This window comes from Crocuta crocuta, unplaced genomic scaffold (genome assembly GCF_008692635.1).
Source record: "Crocuta crocuta isolate KB4526 unplaced genomic scaffold, BGI_CrCroc_1.0 scaffold87, whole genome shotgun sequence".
NCBI classification, from domain to species: domain Eukaryota; kingdom Metazoa; phylum Chordata; class Mammalia; order Carnivora; family Hyaenidae; genus Crocuta; species Crocuta crocuta.
In genome coordinates this window covers 6,735,620-6,759,150 of record NW_027532166.1, presented here as the reverse complement: position 1 = coordinate 6,759,150, position 23,531 = coordinate 6,735,620, and the positions used below count along the sequence as shown (strand labels likewise).

The 23,531-nt window shown below is 39.5% G+C and overlaps 1 long non-coding RNA gene across 1 annotated transcript in view; it reads right to left on the bottom strand.

Moving 5' to 3' along the window:
* Positions 1-23,531, bottom strand: part of LOC144241934 (uncharacterized) — a 57,641-nt gene that overhangs the window by 15,470 nt on the left and 18,640 nt on the right. Inside the window, exon 2 of the long non-coding RNA XR_013338250.1 lies at positions 12,490-12,595. This is a non-coding gene — a long non-coding RNA (uncharacterized LOC144241934). The remainder of the gene's footprint in view (positions 1-12,489; positions 12,596-23,531) is intronic.

Here is a 23,531-nt window from a genome sequence, read left to right as displayed (position 1 = left end):
CTCCCTTTCCCACCTGTGCCTTCCCACCCTTTCCGACAAAAGCCCCAAAGGGAATAGATGGGAAAGGGGTTGGTGACATAGTGTTCATGCCTTCAGCAACTGAAAAGCAGCTCTAATTATGTATGTAATATTAATTAATTAACTAATCAGAAAATATTAATTATATACTTACAATATGCTAGACACTACAGCAGGTATTGAGGATATAGCAGTCAATAACACATTATATTCCAGTGAGGGATTAAGTAGAAGCAAAATTTAGAAAAGAAAATATAAGGACACCTGGGTGGCTCAGTCAGTTTAAGCGTCCAACTACAGCTCAGGTCGTGATCTCACGGTTCGTGAGTTTGAGCCCTGCATTGGGCTCTGTGCTAACAGCTGGGAGCCTGGAGCCTGCTTCAGATTCTGTGTCTCCTCTCTCTGCCCATTCCCTGCTCCCATTCTATATCCCTCTCTCTTTAAAACATAAACATTTAAAAAAAGAAAAGAAAATATATAATGTGATCTTTGGTAGTAAGTGCTATATATAAAAATGAAGCATGAAAGACTGTTGGGCATAATGGGATAGAAACATCAATTTTAAATACTGTGGCTGGGAATGTCTCAGTGAGCAGGTATCACTGAAGCAAAGCTCTCAGGCAGGTGAGGGAAGAGTCAGTGGCTATGTAAGGGAGGGGCATCACAAATAGAGAGAACTGCTAGTACAAAGGTCTTGAGGCAAGAGAATGTTATTAAGGAATAACAAGGAGTCCAATGTGAATGGACTCAAGAATAAGAGCAGCATTAGAATATGAGGTATATGAAGTGGGCGAGCAGATCACACAGGACTTCTTGGGCAACTTGAGACTTTTTGACTTTTACTCTGAGATGGAAACCACTTCATGTTTTGAGCACAGAAGAGAGAGAACCATTTCATGTTTTGAGCATAGAAGGGTCACAATTTGACCTAAGGCTGAACAGAATCAGAATAAACTAAGAATAGATAAACTGAGCATATTTATTGAGGTTAAAGAGTATTTAGAATTTTCTTTGTGCCAGATACTGTGTCAGAGACAAACTTGTATAAAAAAGTACTCACTTTTTCAAGGAGTTGTTCTCTCTCAAAAGAGACAGATCAAAATTTGAAAAGCAGTCAGTGGTGCACAGAGATGAAAGATTACAATCCCAAGTAAAGGCTTTTGAACCATTAAGAAGAAGGCTAATAGGAATCTTCCAGAAGTTTCAGCAGAGAAGAAGGGACACAGCTAAGACTTCAAGGAGTGAAGAAGTGAGCAGAGAGTGGAAAAAGATTCAGCAAATTTGGTAGCTAGGCCCACAATTCTTTGACAGTCCTTCCCATAAAAGTAGGTTCTTAAACTCCTTCCATTGGATGTGGCATAGACTTAGTGACTCAACTGTGGCAAAAAGAATATGGATGAAGTGGTGGGAGGTCAATTTTGAGATCAGGTTACTAAAAGACTGCGTTTCTGGACTTGGGTGTATTTTCTCACTAGCCTACCCACACCTTCTCTTTACTCCCTTCCACTCTTACTGCTCCACTCTGCTGAAAGCCATTTCATGAGCCACCCTACAGAGACACCAGTGTAGGACAGAACTGAAGGTTGCTAACAGCAGCCACAAATCTTTCAGAGCTCTCTTTAAGCCAAACTTCATCTCCCTGTTGCACTGAAGTGTCTTATGAGTGTTATCTCAGAAACTAGAGGTGGTAAATTTTAAGGGCAAAGACATTTGCATTATAGACTTGCCTTTCAGAGCCAAACTGAATCTCTCCTTTTTGGCCTAATTCAAGAAACTCTACCTATATTCCCACCTCTTAAAGAATAACACTTGGTATTAAGAAGTGAAAACTATCCTAGAATGTTCTGCAAGCTTCTCTCTTTTACCTGAGAAAAATATCTGCATCACAACAATAACTTTCAAAGTTTCTTCTTATTATTTCAGATTAATAATATTTGTTTCAGAAAGTGACACATACACTTTTTATTTTTGTTAAGCAAATTATAGATGAGAAAATTTAAGAGTTACCCATATTATTTTATACAATAATAATCATTTCTTAACATTAAGCAAGCATCACCCCAAATATAGATAGAAAAGTGGATGGAAAGATGGATAAGAGATGGACACAGAAACAGAGGCAAAAATAATTCCATAAAAATGGTATCACACTAAAGAATGCTACTTTCTAATTTGTAATAAAAACAAATAAATAAAACATGAGTAAAACTGAAGTAACTGCTTGAATGTGCATAAATATCTAATTTTTAAGATAGGAGATTTTTTCCCAAAAAGATAAAACCATATTTAAGAAGGAAATAAATAAATATTGAGAAGTTGGAGTCATGATGGTTCTTCTGAACTAAATCTGTCCAATTTAGTCAGTATTGATTGATTGCTTGTTCTGAAAAATGGGGAAATTAGCACTCCCACCCACCTGTTCTGCCCCATCTCCAGATTTTTATTATGTTATTTTAATAATATCAAGTTACATATCATTTGCCTTCTGTTCTGAAATGTATTACCATCTTCCTCTTAGTTCTGTATTTTTGTGAACTCAGTATTTACACCAATATCTTTACCACAACATTTACATTCTGAGCTTTTTAAAAATTTATATTTCAGGGGCACCTGGGTGGCTCAGTTGCTTAAGCATCCGACATCAGCTCAGGTCATGATCTCGCGGTCTGTGAGTTTGAGCCCCTTATGGGGCTCTGTGCTGACAGCTCAGAGCCTGGAGCCTGTTTCAGATTCTGTGTCTCCCTCTCTCTCTGACCCTTCCCTGGTCACGCTGTCTCTCTCTCTCTCAGAAATAAATTTTTAAAGAAAAGCTTTAAAAAAATGTATATTTCAATTGGCTGTATTTTATCAAGTACTTTTAAAAATTATATAGTCCCTTAGTTCTTACATGTTTAGGGACGTCTACTTACTTCCTCTGATACCTAAACAGCAACTCTAATGGCTATAAAATTTATAAACCACACTTTTCCCCCCTCAGAACGTGGCAGATCCTTCCTTCATCTATTCCTTCCTTTCTTCTTTCCTTCCTCCCCTCCTTCCTTCCCCCTTTCCTTCCTTCCTTTCCTTCCTTCTTTTCTTTCCTTCCTTCTCTTCTTTTTATTTTTTTCATCATTTAATGTTCTTTTAGAGAAATCTGAAGAATACAGATAACTTACTTTTTTTAATTTCTAATTTTTGCCTGAGGAAATTTTTCTTTGTCATCAAAGATCTATTAGAATTGATGAACACTATGTCAGAACATATGTAAAATATGAACAGGGCTTCCCATGTTAAGCATGAGAAAGATGAAAATATTTTGTATGGAAACCATCTATATACATCATAGTTATAAAAGTGAAAGAAGTGGATGGAAAAGGCAAATTAAGAACCAGTTTGGGGGAGGGGCGCGCCTGGGTGGCTTGGTAAATTAAGCATCCAACTCTTAATTTCGACTCAGGTCATGATATCATGGGTTTATGGGTTCAAGCCCTGGGTCAGACTCTGCATGCTTGCTTGGGATTCTCTCTCTCTCGCTCTCTCAGTCTCTCTCTCTCTCCCCGTCTTCCTCTTCCTTCCTCTCTCTCTCTGTTCCTCCCCCAGTCACGCTGTCTCAGTCTCTCTCAAAATAAATAAACTTAAAACAAAATTTTAAAAAACCCTCATTTTGGAGGACAGCATAACCTAAGGAGTAAATGGTGAAGTTAGCCACATCTATAAACACTTTTTGTTGCTGTTTTTCCCCATGTTCTGTTGCTTTTTGGCAGTTTGGCTACATTTCAGCTGCATTATCCTAAAACCAAGACATGGTTTAAAAACACAAGACATAAGTCTAATTTCACCATTCTGTTTGGAGACTTTGCAAAGTTTGGTGAATATAAAGCTGTTCCCGTGCTTTCTCGGGTTCTGACAGCCAGAGATGAAAGCTACCTATATTTCAGTCACTAGTTCTGAGTGACTTTTTATGTGTATATGTGTATATATATACACACATATTACATAGATTAATACATACATACTGTATAATACATATATTACACTGTATTATAATACACATATTACATAATACAATGTATATATTACAATATAATATATAAAATGTAGACTAGATTTATTTACAAAGCACCTGAAGACCCTACCTCACTCTGCAAGAATAGGACAAACCAACCCCATGCAAAGAGGTTCACAACCAGGCCAGATTCATTAAGAAACAAAGTGAATAAAGTGTGTGAATTGATAGTGCAGCCAGAGCCCTCCATTCTGTCACTAAAGCTTGTGCCTGCAATCCAGGGAAAACAGCCAGCTAGTCACAGTGCATCACCATTGTTTATGGCTAGAATCTGTTATGAATGGGCAGTGCCCATGCTATCCTAAGTAACTATTAAATATCCTATATTTTCTATTGCTATGTAAATTATCACAAACTTAACAGCCCCAAACCATGCCCATTTATTAATTGTAGTTCTATAGTTAAGAAGTTCAGGTAGGCTCAAATGAGTTCTCTGCTCTGGGTCTCACAAGGTTGAAATCCAAGTGTCAGCCAGGCTGGGCTCTCATCTGAAACTCTGGGTTCTCTTCCCAGCAGATACAGGTTGTTATCAGAACTCAGTTTCTTGGGGTATAGGACTGTGGCTCCCATTTTCTTGCTAGGATCCTGACAGGTGTTGCTCTCAGCTTCGAGGGTCCACCTTCTGGTCCCAGCCATTTAACTCTCTCACAACCTGGCAGCTTACTTCCTTACATCCAACAGAAGAATCTCTAGTAGAAATACATCTCTTATATAGAGATGATAGAGATAGGATAAAGATATAGATACAGATAGATATTTATATATGGTAGTGTAAACACAAGAGTAACTATACTATCACACTCAGAGATCCACACTCAAGGGGAGGGGATAATACAAGGCACAAACAACAATAAGAGAGAATCTTACTGGACATTTCAGGATTCTGTCTATCATACCCTCAATTATGTCGGTAGCTTTGATTCCTTGCCTGCTTAGAATTGCAGTACCACTGGAACCGCTCGTGTTTAGCTGGACTCCTATGCCTAACCCTTTCCTAACTAGCTCTGCTTCGCAGGTGGATCATTCACAGGCACAAACATAACATTTACTTGGCACATGTTTTGAAGAAACAAATAAAATTGTGTTTGAAAACAAAATAGAATATTTGGGGGAAAGACAAAAGAAAGTGAGCAGTATATGAAAAAGAATACTACCCTGCACTCACTTGATGGCTACAATTTAAAAAAAAAAAAGGAAGAAAATAACAAATGTTGGCAAGGACATGGAGAAATTGGAACCCTCATACATTGTTGATATGAGTATAAAATACTTCAACCACTGTGGAAAACAGTTCAGCAGTTCCCAAAAAGTTAACATAAAATTGCCATATGACCTAACAATTATACTCTTAAGTACATACTCAAAAAATTGAAAACTGATACTCAAGCAAATACATGTATACCAGCTTCACAGCAGCACTAATGTCCATCAGTTGGTGAATGGATAAGCAAATTCTAAATTATACACACAACAGAATACTATTCAGCCATAAAAATGAATGAATGAACTTCATGGATGAACTTCAGAAACATGCTAAGTGAAGGGAGCCTGGGTGGCTCATTTGGTTAAGCATCTGACTCCTGATTCCAGCCAAGGTCATGATCTCGCAATTTGTGACATCGAACCCCACATCGGGCTCTGTGCTGATAGCATGGAGCCTACTTGGAATTCTCTCTCTCTCTTTCTCTCTCTCTCTTTCTCTCTGCTTCTACTCTACCTTCTCTCTATCTCCCTAAATAAATAAATAAATAAAAATAAACCTAAAAAAAAGAAACATGCTAAGTGAAAAAAATTCAAACACAAAAGACCACGTATTGTGTGATTTCATTTAGATGAACTATTCAGAAAGGGAAATTAGAAACAGAAAGCAGATTGGTAACTGCCAGGGGCTAGAGATAAGAGGATTGGGGGAGCAACAGCTAACCAGACACAGGGCTTCCTTTGGGGTGATACAAATTCTTCAGAACTGGATAAAGGTAGAAGTTACACAACACTGTGAATTTATTAAATGCCACTGAATTGTTCACTTTCAAATGGCTAAGCTTATGTTACATAATTTCATCTTGATAAAAAAATAAAAAAGAACACCAAAAACCAAAAAAAGAAATATCCATTGAGGGAAAAAAAAAACATGTCAGTGAAGAAATTCTTCACAACTCCTGAACTGTTTTTCTTCTGGTGTTTCTTTTTCTAATTGGGCTGAAAAAGGAGCAGAGCCACATAGGAGACTGCCATGTAGGTGAGAGAAATGAGTGTTTGCTAAACCTTTCTTCTCCGTGATGAACAGGAAGAGAAATTCCGGGAGGCAGGTGAGCCTGCACTGTTGCAGCAGTTACAAGCAGCAGGTTTTTAGACTGCTGGTTTTAACATAAGCATGATTCAGTACAAGCAAAGTCCCTGAATAACCAAGACAAAGAGGAGCGTGGAAGTTCCAAGGTGGGTTTTAAGAATATACTCAAGAACAGAATGAAAACAGAAATAAAAGGCAATTGAGATGGGAGAAAAGACAACCAGCTGTGCCTAAGAGTGGCATTTCTGTTATTCTCTGACACATCCTACTTTAGCCAAAGGTAATATGCAAATGGAGGTCACTGACATTTACACTTCTATTTAATGATGGTTTTTAATGGAAGAAAAATAAAATTATCTTGGCCAAATATATTCCTATTTATGTTGACGTGTTTAATTCACTTCTATATATTAAAGTTGAGTTTTCCTTAATTAGTTGAGGCATTTCAAGGTATCAACATGGAAATGATGCTTTCCACCAGCAATCCGGAACTGCAAATATATTCTAATCATTGCACTTCATTCCGCACAGGCTGAAGGACTCCTTGAGAGCCACCTCAGAGAACGATGAGGTACATGGAGGAGAAGGCATCCTAGTGGCTGATATCCAGACCCCTTCAGCACCCACCCATCACAGTGCCTTCACTTTGTGTTTGTCTAACATATCATGCTCCCTGATAAGATATTACTGGAAAAGGGGTTTTAAAAATTGACATGCAATTTCTTAAAATGGGTGGAAAATATAAAAATGCACATGTTGGTGACAAGGCTCTTCACTCTCATAAAATTAATAATATAAAAAAGAGACAAATATAGGATGATATATGCTGGAAGCAGTCTATCTCAGTTTCAACTGGTTGCTCTTAAATTAAATTGATCACTTGGGAGTGAAGCCAATGAGAGACTTTTTTTTTCTTTTTAATGTATAAAACACTGGAAATATTTCCATGAAAATTATACCTGGAAGACAAGGTCAAATTACAAATTTTATAATATTTTATAACTCTGAGGACCAACATTAGCCATGAAACATCCAAGTTTCTTGTTCAACTTCAGCTTATCAGACCTTCAAACATATTCTCAGAAATACATTACACACAAAACGAAAGGACTAACTTCACATTTCTCAGCCAGAAGGAGAAAAGCGTAACCACGTGATCTTGCCTCAGTCATCCAGCTGACCCTACTGACACTACTATCCGTCTGGTGTCAGTCACACTAATGGTAAGCCTAGAACCCAAGAAAAGTTTACCCACATACATGGGCCTTGCCTACTCAGCATCAAAATTCTTACACTATCTTGCACTATTCCGTAATTTTATAAAGTCTTCTAAGGCAGGGACCAGTGCCTATGTGTCCGGGTCTCCCCCATGGTATTGAGCACAAGCCTGGTTCTGCATGAATGACCACTGACCATGAAACACGCTGGACAATGTGCTAATGTTGGTGATCCTGATCACAGTGACCATGGTAATGGAAAGAACAGACATCAAAATGGAAAGTCCGAGAAGAACTCTTGCTACCAACTTGAATAGAGACAAAATGCTGAATATGTATGAACGCTCAACCTGACATCAGCAGGAAACCCACAAACTTTAGCAAAAAATAAATCTCTCTGAAAGAACAAACATGTGATGCTACTCGGATTAAAAATCTTTATCCCTAAAAGTCCCAAAGCAGTCACAAACAATACAATTGACCAACTACTTGAAAGGGCAATTTGCTGCTGAGAGCAAAGATTTAGAACTGGGGAGGAATTCTGGCCAGAGTTAAATAATGACAGAAGGATCAAAAATAAGAGAAGGTAAAGGATCAATCGATTGGCTGGCGTGTTTATCCATAACGCAAAGTGGAAAAGATGCCAGCAGCTAACTTTGAGTCCAGTTATTAAAAGAAGAACATTCAGTTTAAGGTCCATGACAAGTGTCATTCTGAAGGTTATTCTGACAAGTGTATAAGGTAACTTCAGCCATACAGCTTCAAAAATATGAAATTTGGCTTAGAAAGATGGAGTAGAGGGTTTGGTCCTCATTAATACTTGATTTCAGGGACACCTGGGTGACTCAGTCAGTAAAGCATCTGACTCAGTTTTGGCTCAGGTCATGATCTCACTGTTCATGAGATTGAGCCCTGTGTCGGGCTCCCCACTGACAGAGTGGAGCCTGCTTCAGATTCTCTCTCTCCCTCTCTTTCTGCCCCTCCCCAAGCTCACATGCACATGGGCGGGTGCTTTCTCTGTCTCACAAAATAAATAAATAAACTTAAATGTTTTTTTTAAAATGTTTATTTATTTCTAGGAGACAGAGAGAGAGACAGCGTGAGCAGGGGAGGGTCAGAGAGAGAGGGAGTCACAGACTGAAACAGGCTCCAGGCTCTGAGCTGGCAGTCAGCACAGAGCCTGACGCGGGGCTCCAACCCACGAACCGTGAGATCATGACCTAAGCGAAAGTCGGATGCTTAACCAACTAAGCCACCCAGGCACCCCTAAACTTAAATGTTTTTTAAAATACTTAATTTCTAGTAGGTTCAGATATGAAATTGTTATACACTTCCCTATGGTTGATCTTTGAATTATAAAATGTGCATGTGTTCAAGTATATGTGTTAGTTAGTAACCTATTTTGGGAAAAGTTTCTGTTTGAGTAATTGTTAAGTTTGGAAACAAATTTTTAGGCATTATTGTATGAAAAAGTTGATAGCATGTTCCTCCACATAGTCCCATAAAATTTCCAAAATCTGGAGTCAACGAAAAGAAAGAGATCTGCATGCTAAGCCAGTACCAGGCTAGAATAATAATGATACAAGCACTTTCTATTATTACTTTTAGAGCTCTTACTGTGGGCCAAAGTGATGACAGTAGACCTTTTAATGTACTTAATTAATTAATTAATTTTTAATTTAGAGAAAGAGAGAGAAAACACATGTAAACATGAGCAGGGGTTGGGGAATGAGGGGAAGGGACAGAGAGAGGGAGACAGTGCAGAGCCAAATCTCAGGACCCTGGGATCACAACCTGGCCAAAATCAAGAGACAGATGCTTAATAACTGAGTCACCCAGGTACCCCACTAGTAGACTTTTCTGAACGAATTGTTTTTTTTTATATTATCATCACAGTAACACAGGGAGGTAAGTAGTTATTATCCCAGTGTTACAGATGAGGCATGCAGATTTATGGTAGCTAAGGAACTTGCTAAACATCAGCTATTAGAAGGTAAATCAGAGTTTGGTTACAATCTTTCTAATTTTGTAATTCATACTTTTAATCACTGGATCATCCTAGAAGTTAGAAATATCTTCACTAACATCTGAAGAATATATTGCCTTACATTTGTCATTTTTATCTTAAAAGATATTTTTCTTTAGTGATGCAAGTTTTTTAGGTTTATTTACTTATTTTGAGAGAGAGAGAAAGAGAAAGAGAACATGAGTGGGGGAGGATTAGAGAGAGGGGGAGAGAGAGAGAATCCCAAGCAGGCTCCAGACTGTCAACACAGAGCCCCATACAGGCCTGAACTCAAGAACCATGAGATCATGACCTGAGCCAAAATCAAGAGTCAGACACTTAACTGACTGAGTCACTCAAGTGCCCCTCCTGATGCAAATTTAAAGGCCTGATGTATTAAGTTGGATTTTATAATATCTTAAGATTTTATTTTTTCTTCAGGAACAGAGTCCTCTGTCTCTCTTTCTCTCTCTCTCTGTCTCTCTCTGTCTCTTTCTCTCTTTCTCTCTCTCTGTCTCTCTCTCTCTTTCTCTCTCTCTCTCTCTGTCTCTCTCTCTCTCTCTCTCTCACACACACACACACACACACACACACACACATTCAAGCAATGGGAGAAACAGAAATCCCTATATGTAAGTTCATTCTACCAAAGGATTTTCAAGCCTAGTCACTTACTGAGGCTATATAGCCATTTGGACCCCAAAACCCTCCCTCTCCCCTCACTCTGCATGTCCTGATTTTCCTCCAAATACCAGGGCTCCCTTCCTGCTTCATGACTCTGTTTGGAACTTCACTGCTATGTTTTTGGACCTCCTACACTTCCAAGAATGGTGGACTAGAGCCCCTTTCCTTGATAATTTCATTTGTCATGGCCCCTAGTTGGAGCAGTGCTGTCCCTTACATGCAACCTGGTCATTTCTTCTATAACCACTGCTTCTTTAGATTTCTCTTTTACCTATTACCTTAAAAGCCCTTTCCAAATTCACCCTCAGAGAACTGTCAGCAATCAACTCCCTTCCCGCTTCCATAATGCATTTTATTTTGTCTACCTCTCACAGTCCTCAAGTGTACATTCTGTGTAACAGAGGGATCTATACTGCTCTGCCTGGGTCTGCTCCTTTTTTATTTCTGGTCCTTGAGTAGTATAGTAACACCAGGTGAGGCAGGCCAGAGTCCTTTTCTGTCATGGTAAAACTCCATGGTTACCGGTAGGCTTGTTTATCGTCAGTTTTCTACTTTTCCTCTGATGACAGACTCTCTCAACTGGAACTGCTGGACTCACTAACATCCCACAGATGGATACTCAGAGCTGTCCTTGGAGCCTCCGGGCATGGACTGCTACAGCGCTTCCTCACCTATGCCCAGCTCCCGCCCCTGGCCTCTCTGTCACTTTCAGATTTTAAAACCAAAGTCAGGTGCAGAGCTTACCTTCAGATGAGCAACCTGTGGCTCGTACTCAGAGGCCACTGGCACTGAGGAACATTTCTTTGTCCTCATGTGTCTTATTTTTGTTCTGTTACACTGCTGTGTTTAGATTCTCCTCTTCTCCGCCCCTCAAGGGGCAGCTGCACATACATGCACAGGTGCTCACACACCTTTTCCCCCAGAGAGGTCAAAGTGTGGGAAGACACCCTCCCCAGGGTTCCCCCTCTCCATAACTAACATTTTTGAAATGTAAAAGACTGAGGAGTTATCTTTGATATTCATTTGAGTGTCTTTACATCATGGCTCCTTTTGGCTTCTATATCTTTTATTCATGTGCACTCTAAATACCCCATTCTATTATATAATCACAGAGGACAGGGACGGCATCTGCGATTCCAGGTGAGGCTTCCTTCCCCCACTTCTCAGCCTGCGGTTCTCATGCTGAGCTCTCCTGACTTCCTCCGTCTGGTCTGGGCGACTTTAAAAGTGGATGGAATGGCGAGCCCGGCCTCCAGGCAATGCAGACAATTGAACAGAATGGGAATGTCCACATGACAAGCATCCCCTTTGGAAAGAGGAATGATTTGGGCTAGGGCTCCTCTCTGATTTCAGTGACTTAACACTGCCACCTACCTCGGAAATGCCCTTCTTCCAGTAATTATATAATAATCTGCTTATAGAATCATATCAGAGCCCCACATGGTAGGGAAATCTAGGTTCTGGTCCTGCCTCTATCACTTCCCAGCCCTACACCCTTAAGCAGGTTATTTAACATCTCAGAGCCTCAGTTTCCTCATCTCTAAAATCAGAATAATAAAGATGCTACTTCAGAGCTAAATAAGATAATGTAAATTCATGGCCCATATCAGGTGTTCCAAAACTGTCAGGGACTTTTATAACTCATCATTATCCTCGAGTTTATGGGTCTTTTTGCCACTCTCCAGCGCCATAAGGATAGTGAAGAAGTATTTCAAAAAGTTACTTTATGATTATATACCAAACAATCTAGAAATCCACAAAGAAACTCATGAGTAGAATATGGTCAAGTTGACATATCGAGCAACCTTTCTGGCAATTCAGCAATAAAAGTGCTCTGAAGTTGGGGAGGGGTGCAGTATGGAGAGAAAAAATTTCCCTTTGAAATAACGATTTCATCTTTTGTTCTGGCCTGTCTCAGGGTAAAGAAAAGCCAACTCAGAAAGTCCCTGGAGCTAAGCAAATTCTCTCCCATCAGCTCGTGGGCTGTGTCAGCAAAGCCAGGTCTGCCTGCAGGAAATGGGAGCCCAGAAGTCTCCCCAAGGCCCTGTCCTCTCTAGTGTCACAGCTCTGCTGCACTTCTGAAGGCCGCTGCGGAGGACATCGGGTCCAGTGCCTTCCTCGCCCGCCCCCTTTGGCACAGAAACCCAGCTGGGCTTTTTGTTCCTGTGGGGCAGCCTCCCCCCTTCCCTTGTTCTCTCCCTCCCTTCTCCCTCCTGGATATTAAACTTACTGTGGTTTCATCTACTTTATCATCTCATTTGCTTTCTGATCTGATCCTGGGCTGCCGTGTGGCTGATCAAAGGCAGATGTGAGCTCTCATCTTCACAAAGAAGCCCCTGTATTCAAACAAACATGTTAATTTGTCTCTCCTTGCTAGCAGTTACCTTTCCTTGCTTCCCTCCTACCATTTCTCAATATATTCATTCACTCCCTGTGCACCCGCCCCCTGTATGCTCTCTTTCTCCTCCCTTTTTATGACCTTTTATTCTCATTTGTCTCTAAAAATCTGTCCCATCTCCAGCTCACATTCTATTGTAGTTTAAAATAATAAAATTTCTTTTACCCTCTTTTCAACCTCCTTATACTTGAACGAAATCAGTTTCTTAAAACTTCAGACATGTTCCTGTTTTCAGCAGCCTCATTTGTTTTTAATGGAGGCATATGTTACACAATCCTAGCTCTCTTTTCTTCTTGTCTGCCTTCCCGGCTCCTTCTATCTTTCCTGACTCCCCACTCACGCTCGCCTAATCTACCCCTCCTGCCATGATGTGTCCTTCTCCCTTGTCCTTCCTTCCCTCTCTCCTGTCTTTTATTGTCCCTTCCCTCCGAGAAAGAGTCACCCTTTGGCTGGCTCTCCAAACTCTACCATGCCACTGCTTCTCTTGCTCCAGATTTTCTGCAGAGCTGCTACTTTCAAGGTTTTGAAAGTTAGTAAATCCTTGATAGTTTGCCATAATTTGGAGAGAAGGTCAATGAGAAATAATAAGCCCTTAACGGAATATTTTACAAAAATCTCCCAGTTGAAGGATATTAAGTGGATACAATATGATTGTTAACAAAGAATTGTGAAAGCTGTTCACAGAACTACCAATAACAATTTACTGAGTTCCCAGGGCTGTGGTATTTCAGAGGTTTGCCCCTGCCCTCAAGAAGTTTAAAATACAGTACAGAAGATAACAGCAGGCTTGTATATGACCATAATGAAGGCAGAATATGTGAGAAGCTGATTCATTTGACAAATACTAATCCCTACACTGAGGTCAGAGCTGTGGAAAGCTCAAAAATGAATCCACATGATCTTCGCCCTCAGGGCCCTTAGAGTCTATGAAGGATCAATTTACAGTTAAAGACGACTATGCAAAGCAAAAAAACAAACAAAACCCTTATGGTTTAGGGCAATAAGCGGTTCCTAGGAGAAAGTGATTAATGTAAGTAGGAAGGTAGGGGCTGTGTCACAGCAAAGATGACATTGGATCTGGGTCTGGGAAAACTACTGGCCTTTGAAAGTCAGCAAAGGCAGCGTCACATGGAAAATGGGGTTTGTCTTCATGTCAACTTTGGTTCACTGTGAAAGATTGTGGGAACCCTCTGTTGAGGAGTCTGAGTCTGGGTCTAGGCCTGCTGAGATACTGCACTCTGACTGATTGGCAGTCTTTCCTTTGACTCAAACAGGGGAAGTAGAGTCATATGTGCCTGCACATGACTTCCCATGCTATGGAGATAGTAATGCACAAGTAAGGTTCAGAGGCAGAAAGTGGCTGGGACATGGTGGGGGAAAAGGAGTGGCCCAGTGTGGCTTTTGGAGAGATGGTGAAGGGAGACAGTGGAAGTGACACTAGGAAGGCAAATACCATATTGTAGAGGACACTGAATGCCATGTGTGAAGATTGAACCTATAAAATTTTTGAGCAGAAGAAGACAGAACCAGATTCATGTCAAGTTTATCAAAAAGGAGGAATATTAGATAGAGACCAATTAGGAGGCTATTAAAATAACTTAGCAAGTGATAATAAGAATTCATCTAAGGGATGCCTGGGTGGCTCAAATGGTTAAACATCCAACTCTTGATTTCGGTTCAGGTCATGATCTCACAGTTCATGAGTTCAAGCCCTGCATCAGGCTCTGCGCTGAGAGTTCAGAACCTGCTTGGGATCTCTCTTTATGCCCCTCCCCCAATACATGTACTTGCATGTGCACATGCACTCTCTCAAAATAAATAAATGAACACTTGGAAAAAGAACTCATCTAATAAGTATGATGGTAGTGGATTGAGGGATTTGATTCAAATGATATACCTATGACACAATCTCTTGAGGTACAAGAGAAGGAAAAATCAGAAATGAAACAAATTGGCAAGAATGATGATGATGCCAGTAACTATGAGAAGGAAGACAGGAGGAGAAGTTTTTAGGACAAAAGCTAATAGATTCGGGTCTTTTCATATCAAGTTTCAGATATTGGTGGATATAGAAGTAATTGGGAGAAGAAAGCAGAGAGGATGAGAGTCAGACCACTTGAACACATTTTGGGGGCAAAATTATTTAAGACCAGAAGCTGAAAATCCATACCTGCATTCAGCAAATATTTATTGAGCACTTACTATTGCCAGTGAGATGAAGTATGGCCCTAGAAAGTAGGATGTTATTGATAAAATATCAACGGCTGAAAAAGCAAGGAGTATAGAGCTTGAAGAAAGCAGGAAAAAGTTGGCACATACCCACCATGGGTAAACAGATTCCACCAGAAATAAAACCATCGCAATGTGTTCCAGAGGCTATAAAAGAGAAAACTAAATAGGAGAGAATAAAGAAGAAAAAGACCCTAGAAGGCACAAAGGTTTTATAGAATCCAGCAATTCATTAACAAATAGGTAAGAATCAGTTGTGCTTAGCAAATGTATTATTTAAATGCAAATGATGCTGCTAATGGTCTTCACTCTTAAGTAGGCTAAAGGGGAGGCATCTAATGATGGAGAAGGCAAGCGACCAGGGGGACTTGGTTTTGTAATTACTCTGACACTTACTAGTAATATTCCTTGGGCAAGTTACTTAATAACTGAGTCTCAGTTTCCTTCTCTACAAAACAAGGAAAATTATATTTACTTCACTGTGTTATCACAAGGATTAAAATTAATGTGCAAAAAATGCCTGGAACAATAAATGGCAGCTATTATCATACATTTTTAAAATTTGTTAGTCTAACACTTCTTTTCCTGCTTCGAGTCAAGTTCTGTCACCAAGTTTCTAGATGAGTAAACTATTTGCACATCCTAACGAATAGTCTCTAGTAACAAAGCTCTGTTGATCTGATTATAATATGTCCTCTACAGTGCTAGTCCCTGACCCAGCCACCTGGCAATAATTCTAAAAACACATCCTTATGCAGTTTTCATTAGAGGAGAAGATGGGACAGTTGGGCTGATGGCAGAGCAGAACTGATCTTTGTTTTCACATGAAATAACAATTGCTCATCAAATCTCACCCTGTTCCACCTCAGATATTCAAATCAACCTCCCATAGAAATATTTCTAAATCCTTATACTAACTATCTATAATTCCCACCCCCCACCTTCACCCACCAAATTCACTCCACGCCCCTTCCCCATATTCTCAATACCACTTCACAGCATCCTAGCATTCACGATGCCCTTTCTTTCTCATGGTCACATCGAAAGGGGCCTGTCTCTTGAATCAGGTCCTCTGTCCCACTCTCATTCGGCTGCCATGTTCAAGACTCTCATTACCTCAAACCAATTTCTAGACTACCATCTGTTCTCTATTCTAGTCTGCCCTTCACACTACAAAAGAGATCTAATTATGTCATTGTGGCACTTGCTAACTTCCATTAGCTCTGTACGTTGCCCACAGGATAAAATCTATACATTTGAGTTGAGCTTGATGACCCTTTATATTCCCAACTTAGCAATCCAGTCCATCCTTTGCTCCAGTTTCCCAAACATATATCATTTACTAGTTCAAGTCATTGTATGCATCGTTCCCTTTATATGTAACACCTTCCACAACTTATTTGACACACAAACTCCTACTCATTTAAAACCCAGCTTAAATATAACTATCAGTAACAGAGATTGAGGACAATTTCATAATATTAAAGTTCCATATTTAACTAAGCCGTCTGTAACCTGGAGAGGTTCTTAGGAGAACCACCAAGCAAGTTAAGGCTAAGCAAAGAAACAGTTTATAACTTGGCTTTGGCCTAAAGCCCGAAAGGAAAGCTCTGAGTTGGCCACCCTAAACAAGACTGCTTTGAACTCAATTATTTTACTTGGACAGCATAACTGACTCTTTCGGTGGGACTTCACTTGTTTCTAGCTGCCTTTCTAAGAGCCTGAGAGAAATGAAAGGGTGGGAGTTCTCTTTTCTTAGGCTGTAATGGCATAAACTCTGACTTACCCTCCCTCACAGCTTGATGGGAAAATAGATATAGGGCTATTTACCCCACCAGAGGTTCATGTTTTATACTTGACACACTAAGACTTCATCCTCTAGAAAACCTGATCCAACAAATATCCTTGAACATGAAAAATCTGTAGCAGTCCTCCCTGTCCTTAGAATGAAGTGATATGCCAAGAAGGTGCCAACAGCAACTTCCCTTGAGATTTCTTCCCTCTCTCCACTCCCCATTGCCCTGTATGAACGAATTACTCTTTTTTTCATCTGTGTTCCTTTAGTAATCTGTTCATCCCTCTCTGAATGCACATACATCTTCTATAATTAGTTTTTAGTATATATCTTTCCCACTCAACTATCATTTTTAAGAAGGCAAGAATTACATTTATCTTGTAGCCCTGTATGTCCAGTGCCTAACATAGGGAAACCACTAGCTCATATGGTGCCTTATTTGAGTCCCCCTACTCCTACTGTCTGGACACTTGGTGCAGGCCACAACTTGGACAACTGTATCCAGAACCCTAGATCAGCACATAAGAGGAACTCTTTAAATATTTTTGAGCAAGTGAATAGAGCATAAAGGAATTGCTTTGGAGTATGAGGAATACAGTGACAATGTAAAGGTTGAGAAACTACGAGGCATAAAAATTAATAGAATTTGTGATTATGATCTTTAAAAAAATCCATAAATTTTAGAAATTTCTTAAATATGTGAAAGCAAGAAGAGGTCTTAAATCTCAAAGAATTTTATAGCTGGGAGTATAGCAGCTATATGTTCCAGATCTTCTAGGATAATCCATAGTTCAAATCTCCCATCTCATTGTCCCCAATAAGTAAGTGTACTTATCAGAGTCTATGTCCTAATATGCGGCTCAGAAAAAACAGTCACTAACTAGAAGGTATACTGGATTTATTTTCGCTCTACCTTTTGATTTTACAAAGGAGGAAACTGAGATCCACAGAGGTTAATCAGGACAATTAAAGTCACAGAGGAAATTAATTATAAAACCAGGACTTAACAACTAGTCTCCTGACTTCCAATCAACTTATTTTTTATTGTTTTATGCTACTACTTAACTAGCTCCCTGAAAACCTTTTCTCTGCAGCTGACAGATATCTCACCCTTACCGTCGAGTCCTTTCTTGGGATAGGATACACTGCCCTACCACAACAATACAGTTCTTTCACCTCCAAATTATACGGAGTCTCTGATGTCATATATGGTTGAGTACCTGAGACAAACTAAGCCTATATTTTTGGGCTGAGTGTTTTTAGGGCAAGATAAGGGAGGATATAGTAAATGCTTTCATGAAAGCTGATGGTTTAGAAGGGACATAATCACTAGGTGATGTTTCTTGATCACTATGTTCTGAACTCTATACCTCAAAAACCCTAAGTTTCCTGATGTCAACATCATCCAAGGTGACTTTCCATGATAAATGAGGAGTGTGAGAACATCTGGTAGGGAATGGACCAATAATGAAGAATTAGAGGGAATACCCAGAAGCCAATCTGAAAGTGCCATTCATAATTCCCATATTCATAGGGAAGTGCATATGGAATTATTAAGAAAAAAGACAGAAAGAGTAGGTAAGTTGAGAATAATTAATATGAATGTGTTGTGGATACTGTGGTACAGAAAAAATAATGAAGTGCTTAAAATCAAGGTGAACACACCAATCTTACTGACTGAAGGACTCATCCAGGTTAAAAACTTGAAAATGTAGGCAAGGGAGTTTTTAAAAAGGAAGGAGTACAGACTGAAGGGAATGTAAAGCTATTTCAAATGCTGTAATGGAAGAACAGTGGTCAAGCCTTCAATTTAAGTTGATATGTGACTTTGAGCAAGTTATTTAGTTTCTTTGGGCCTTATTTCCCCTACTTATAAACACAAGAATTGGGCTCCATGAGCTCTAATCACCCTTTCTAGCTCTAAATCTTCATGATCCCAATTGAACCACGAGTATCCTTCATTTACCTGCAGAGAATGTTGTTTGTAATAAAGTGACTAACAATGTGGAGAGTTGTGTTTACCAAATCAATAGAAAATTGCAATTTCTAATGTGGCTTCTAGTCTAGATATTGCCAAACTTTTCCTGTACAGGGCCAAATAGTAAATATTTTAGGCACTGTGGATCATATCGTCTCTACTACATAACTATTCAATTCTGCCATGGTAGCATGAAAGCAGCCATAGGCAATATGTAAGTAAATGGATGTAGCTATGTTCTAATAAAACTTTATTTATGAAAACAGGCAGCAGGCTGGATTTGGTCCACAGCCTTAGTGTGACAACTGAAGTATGGGAAATAGATTATATGTCATTTGATATAATCATTTTTATTATTAATCTCCATATATGTATATATTATACATGGTAAGAATGCACTAAGCTATGCACACTTGATAATCCACATAGACTGCCACATTGTACAACTTTAGAGGCCACCTTTCATGGTGACTTTATAGGATGTTCTAGAATTCTAAACAGTACAATGTGAGTGGGAGAGATGTACATTCTCTAGGGCCCTATTGGTGGTACTGATACCTCAGTAGCACTAACAGTGTGAAAGAAAAAAATTGGCGTGAAGGAAGGAAAGGCAGAATCTAAAAAAGGAGTTACACTAGAATAGAATTCCTATCTCTTATTCCCTTCAGGAGCTCTAAGTCTGACTTCTCTATCCGAGTTCTTCCCCACTCTCCAAACAAAAGGTTCTCATCTCAGCAAAGAAAAAGTATATCAGTCATTTAAACTTGAAGTGAATTTCACAATGAGTTACCTTTCTCAAAAATGTTTTTATTTAAAGATTTCTTAACTACTAGAGGTAGTCCAAGGAACTATAAAGAGATAGTCTTAAAAGTATATCACCCTAGCTGCTTACTATTTGCTCCCACTTTATACTGTTTATCTGTTGTTTAGATCCCTTCTTATAGAAAGAACATTTAGTTACTTTGAGGTCTTATCCTCATAGCAAATCCCAGATTCCAGTAGAAGTTACTAATGAGAGTAAACTTCTATCCCTAACCATAGTTGATCAACTCAAGAATGACCCAAGACTGGCCAATTTGAGTTCTTCCCTGGGATCTTTCAAACCAGAACTCAGGGAACAAGAGTAGGTGCTTTCTCTGGTGAGGCAAATGTAAAAATGAGATCTCTGTCACCAGCCATGTGCCCTACCATGTGCATGAAGTGGGTCTGAGAGAATAAAGCCAACATACACTGAGAATTTGAGAAAAGAAATAAGGTTTGGGGGACATTCTGATCAAACATGTAGTTGTGCTTCAGGCCCCCCCTGCTGCACCACTATCTCTCTCAGACTGGGGGGATGCCTTCGATATCTTTCTATTAAAGTCTCCTACTTGTAACCGAAATGGATGTGAAAAGTACAATCCTACAACTGTGCTTATTTTTTCTTTTCCCCTCAGATCTGTACTCTTATTTGATATCTCTAAGCTTCCTTATCCTGCCTTTTCTTGGTATTATCCCAAACCCTGCTGACTGAGGAAAAATTAAATTCTCTGCCACTGTGTATCAGGCATCAACCCTATGCCACAAATTATGTCTAGATGCTAAACAGGAATCTTGTAGTATGGGAACTTCTATAGTTTGACAGAAAATTCTTTTTTTTAATGTTTTATTTATTTTTGAGAGAGAGATAGAGACAGCATGAACAGGGGAGGGTCATACAGAGAGGGAGACACAGAATCTGAAACAGGCTCCAGGCTCTGAGCTAGCTGTCAGCACAGAGCCCGACGTGGGGCTCAAACCTACGAACTGCGAGATCATGCCCTGAGCCAAAGTCGGCCACCCAACCAACTGAGCCACTCAGGTGCCACCAGAAAATTCTTGATCTACAGACTTTGGGTATTACTACAAAGATTTCAACTTGCACCCATTTTGCAATGGCCCTCAGATATGAAAGCCAAACACAATAGCAACTTAGTACATGACAGGTCACCCACTTCACCAAAGAGCAAGGAAGAAGCATTAATACTTCAAAAGCTTCAATAATCAAATTCTATGTTAGCCAACTGTAGAAACACCAAGGTCCCAGTAAGGTCAATCCCACCATTTTGTTAGGTTCTCATTGCTTAATTGGTTAATTGTCATGTTAATAAGCAATATATCTACATGGCACAGCCTTGAAAGGTTACCAAAGTACTTATAGTGAAGAGTAAATCTCCCCTTACCCCTGCCTCATCCCCCACCACACCAGTTGTCCTCCCTCATGGCAACAGCTCTTATCAGTTTCTTGAATATGTTTCCAGAGATATTTGGTATATTTATACATATATATGCACATATACAATTTTATACAAATGCTAGTATTACAACACATACTATTTTGCTCATTGCTTTTTTCCACATAACCAGTATGTCTGTTCCCACCAGTTAGAATGAATGTATGTTATCTGAAGAACCGAATCTTCTGATCATATGCTTGGGAGCAATACATATATAGTCACAGCTGAACAGAAATAAACCCTTTCTGAGGTCTCTAATAGACACACTCCATGTTTCCCTTAGCACTCTAATAAGATAAATTGAGGAATATAAAAATTGTAAGAGTTTTTTAAAGCAAACCTTGATTTGAATTGGGTAGTATCATACCATTAGTGGTTAGGAGCACTCTACCTTCAGAAGCTAGAGGAAAGACTTTTATAGAAAAAGGTGTGAAAGTAAAAAAAAAAAAAAAGAAAAGAAATAATTTGATTGGCTACGGTGGAAGTGGTTGCCTTATCTGAGAATGCCCAGTTTGCTGTTTCTGACTGGTTATCCTTAGTTTCAATTTCTTAAACATTCAGAAATGTCAGGCTTACTATTCTGGTTTGCTTACCAGGCTACCAAGACATTACAGCCATCTCAGTCTCATGGTCTCTTTGCTTAATTAATTTAATAAGCACCAACAGCAATTCACCTAAAGGAGGAAGCTCAAATGGGCAAAAATATAATATTGAAATTTAGAGATAAGGTAAATGTCTAGCTACCCACCAGATCCCAAGTACGAACCTTGACTCTCAAGAGTTTGAAGTTTGAAGCAAAATATTTCTTTATACATGTGAGCTGTGAATTTCAGTACCTTAGGAAACAGAATAAGCTATGGATACTGTGTTCTAAACCATTTTACAAAATTAACAAAGACCAATTCAATGATGGGCTATTGAAAAAATATTAGAGAGTTTTCTTCTTAACTTTTGTGGTTGACATCCTGAGGGAATAATCTTGGTTATAACCAAACTGAGGGCTAGATGGAACATTATCTTATTCTTATATGATCATTCATTTGTAGGTTCTTTTTTAAAGGGGTATAACTTTCTGCAGCTCAAGAGACTTATGAGACAGTCTGAACGACCAATTTTAAGTGATTTTTATCCCCTCTTTGGAAAAGACAGTTTGAAATCTTTCTCTTCTACTGGCCAAATCACTCTATAAAGGAGGACAGCTGTGACATTTATCATCATTTAAATAGATTGGAGTTTCAAAGCATGCACTGTCCTACATCTAAGTCCATCATAAATTTTGCATAAGTTTCTTTGTCTGCTCTGAGAAGACAGTCTGACCCTTGGCAGTGCTGTCCCTGGCCTTTCCTTTTACATTCCTCCCTTACTTCTGCCTTCTCTCTCCTCATTTTAATAGTCATGTCTTTTCTCTAATTGGCCTTACATAAACCATAATAATTGAAGAGTTACCTTATAGCCATGGCCAAGAAAGTGTTAAAGGCTGCCTTACCTATGCTGGCTCTATGAAACTTCTTACCCAGGAGAAAATTATGCTCTTTGACATTCCTTTCCTCTTTGCATCTCGTCTTCTGTCCATGCAACACAATGACCTCATATTGCATCAGACTGACCAGGGTCCCTCACTGTATGGCTTCAGGTAAGCTTGCATTCCCTCCCATGGAAATATCTTAGATCTAGACAAACCTCTCCCTCACTTCTCTACCCTCCCTGTATTTGTTATATGACAAAGTCAACTGAAGTCTCCCTCAGCATGGCTCTATTAGCATTTTGGATACAGGAAATGCTGAAGTCATGGTGTATAGATTACTCCTCTGAAGACAATGCCGTGAGATTCACAGCTTCTTTTTTCTCCAGCAGTGTTCCACTGTATAATCAGCTCAGGCGCATAAATTGTGTTTACTGCATTGAGTTAGAATCTCTGTGTTAACTATACTGAGATTATGCGTCTCAGGTAGATAGTCTTGTGTTTCTAATTCATCTTGGCATTCATTTAAACATGAACCAGGCTCTATATTCCGCATCATTTTCTTCGAGGCAGAAAGCTCCTATTCAAGGACACCACACTTCCTAAAGCCTTTGTGCTCAAAGTCAAGCTGTTTCCTTTAGCTCCCTTTTGAATTGAGGAAAGCAATGATCCATCCTCTCTGAGCTCCCAGATCTATGCTTTCTGCTCAAGATCAAAAGTATTTACAGGTTCCTAAATTCCTTTACTCAGCCGGTGCTTCTCAGAATCTACTGAAATAAATTTTGAATTGATATATTCTTGTGTCCTGCATAGCACTACTAAGCTCAACCTCCAATCTCTGAGTTTCCCTTAACCTCCATGATGATACCTTTCCTATTGGTCTTTTTCCTAAATGTCCCCTCCATGAGCCTAGCTAACAAGGTCCTCCCATCTTAATTTACCTCTCAGAGTTTCACTTTTCTCCAAGTAGCCCTAGGGTCTCTCAGACTCCCACTGTTCCTTCTCAATAACCCAGCCAGCACCAGTAGCTCACCTGGATACCATTTAGCTCAGAACTGTGCAAGCATTAGCACATTAAGGCCCAATTACATCGACACCAACTCCCCCCAGTAGTGCCTTTCCCCAGCAGCATTTACCATTTAAAATTCCACATTT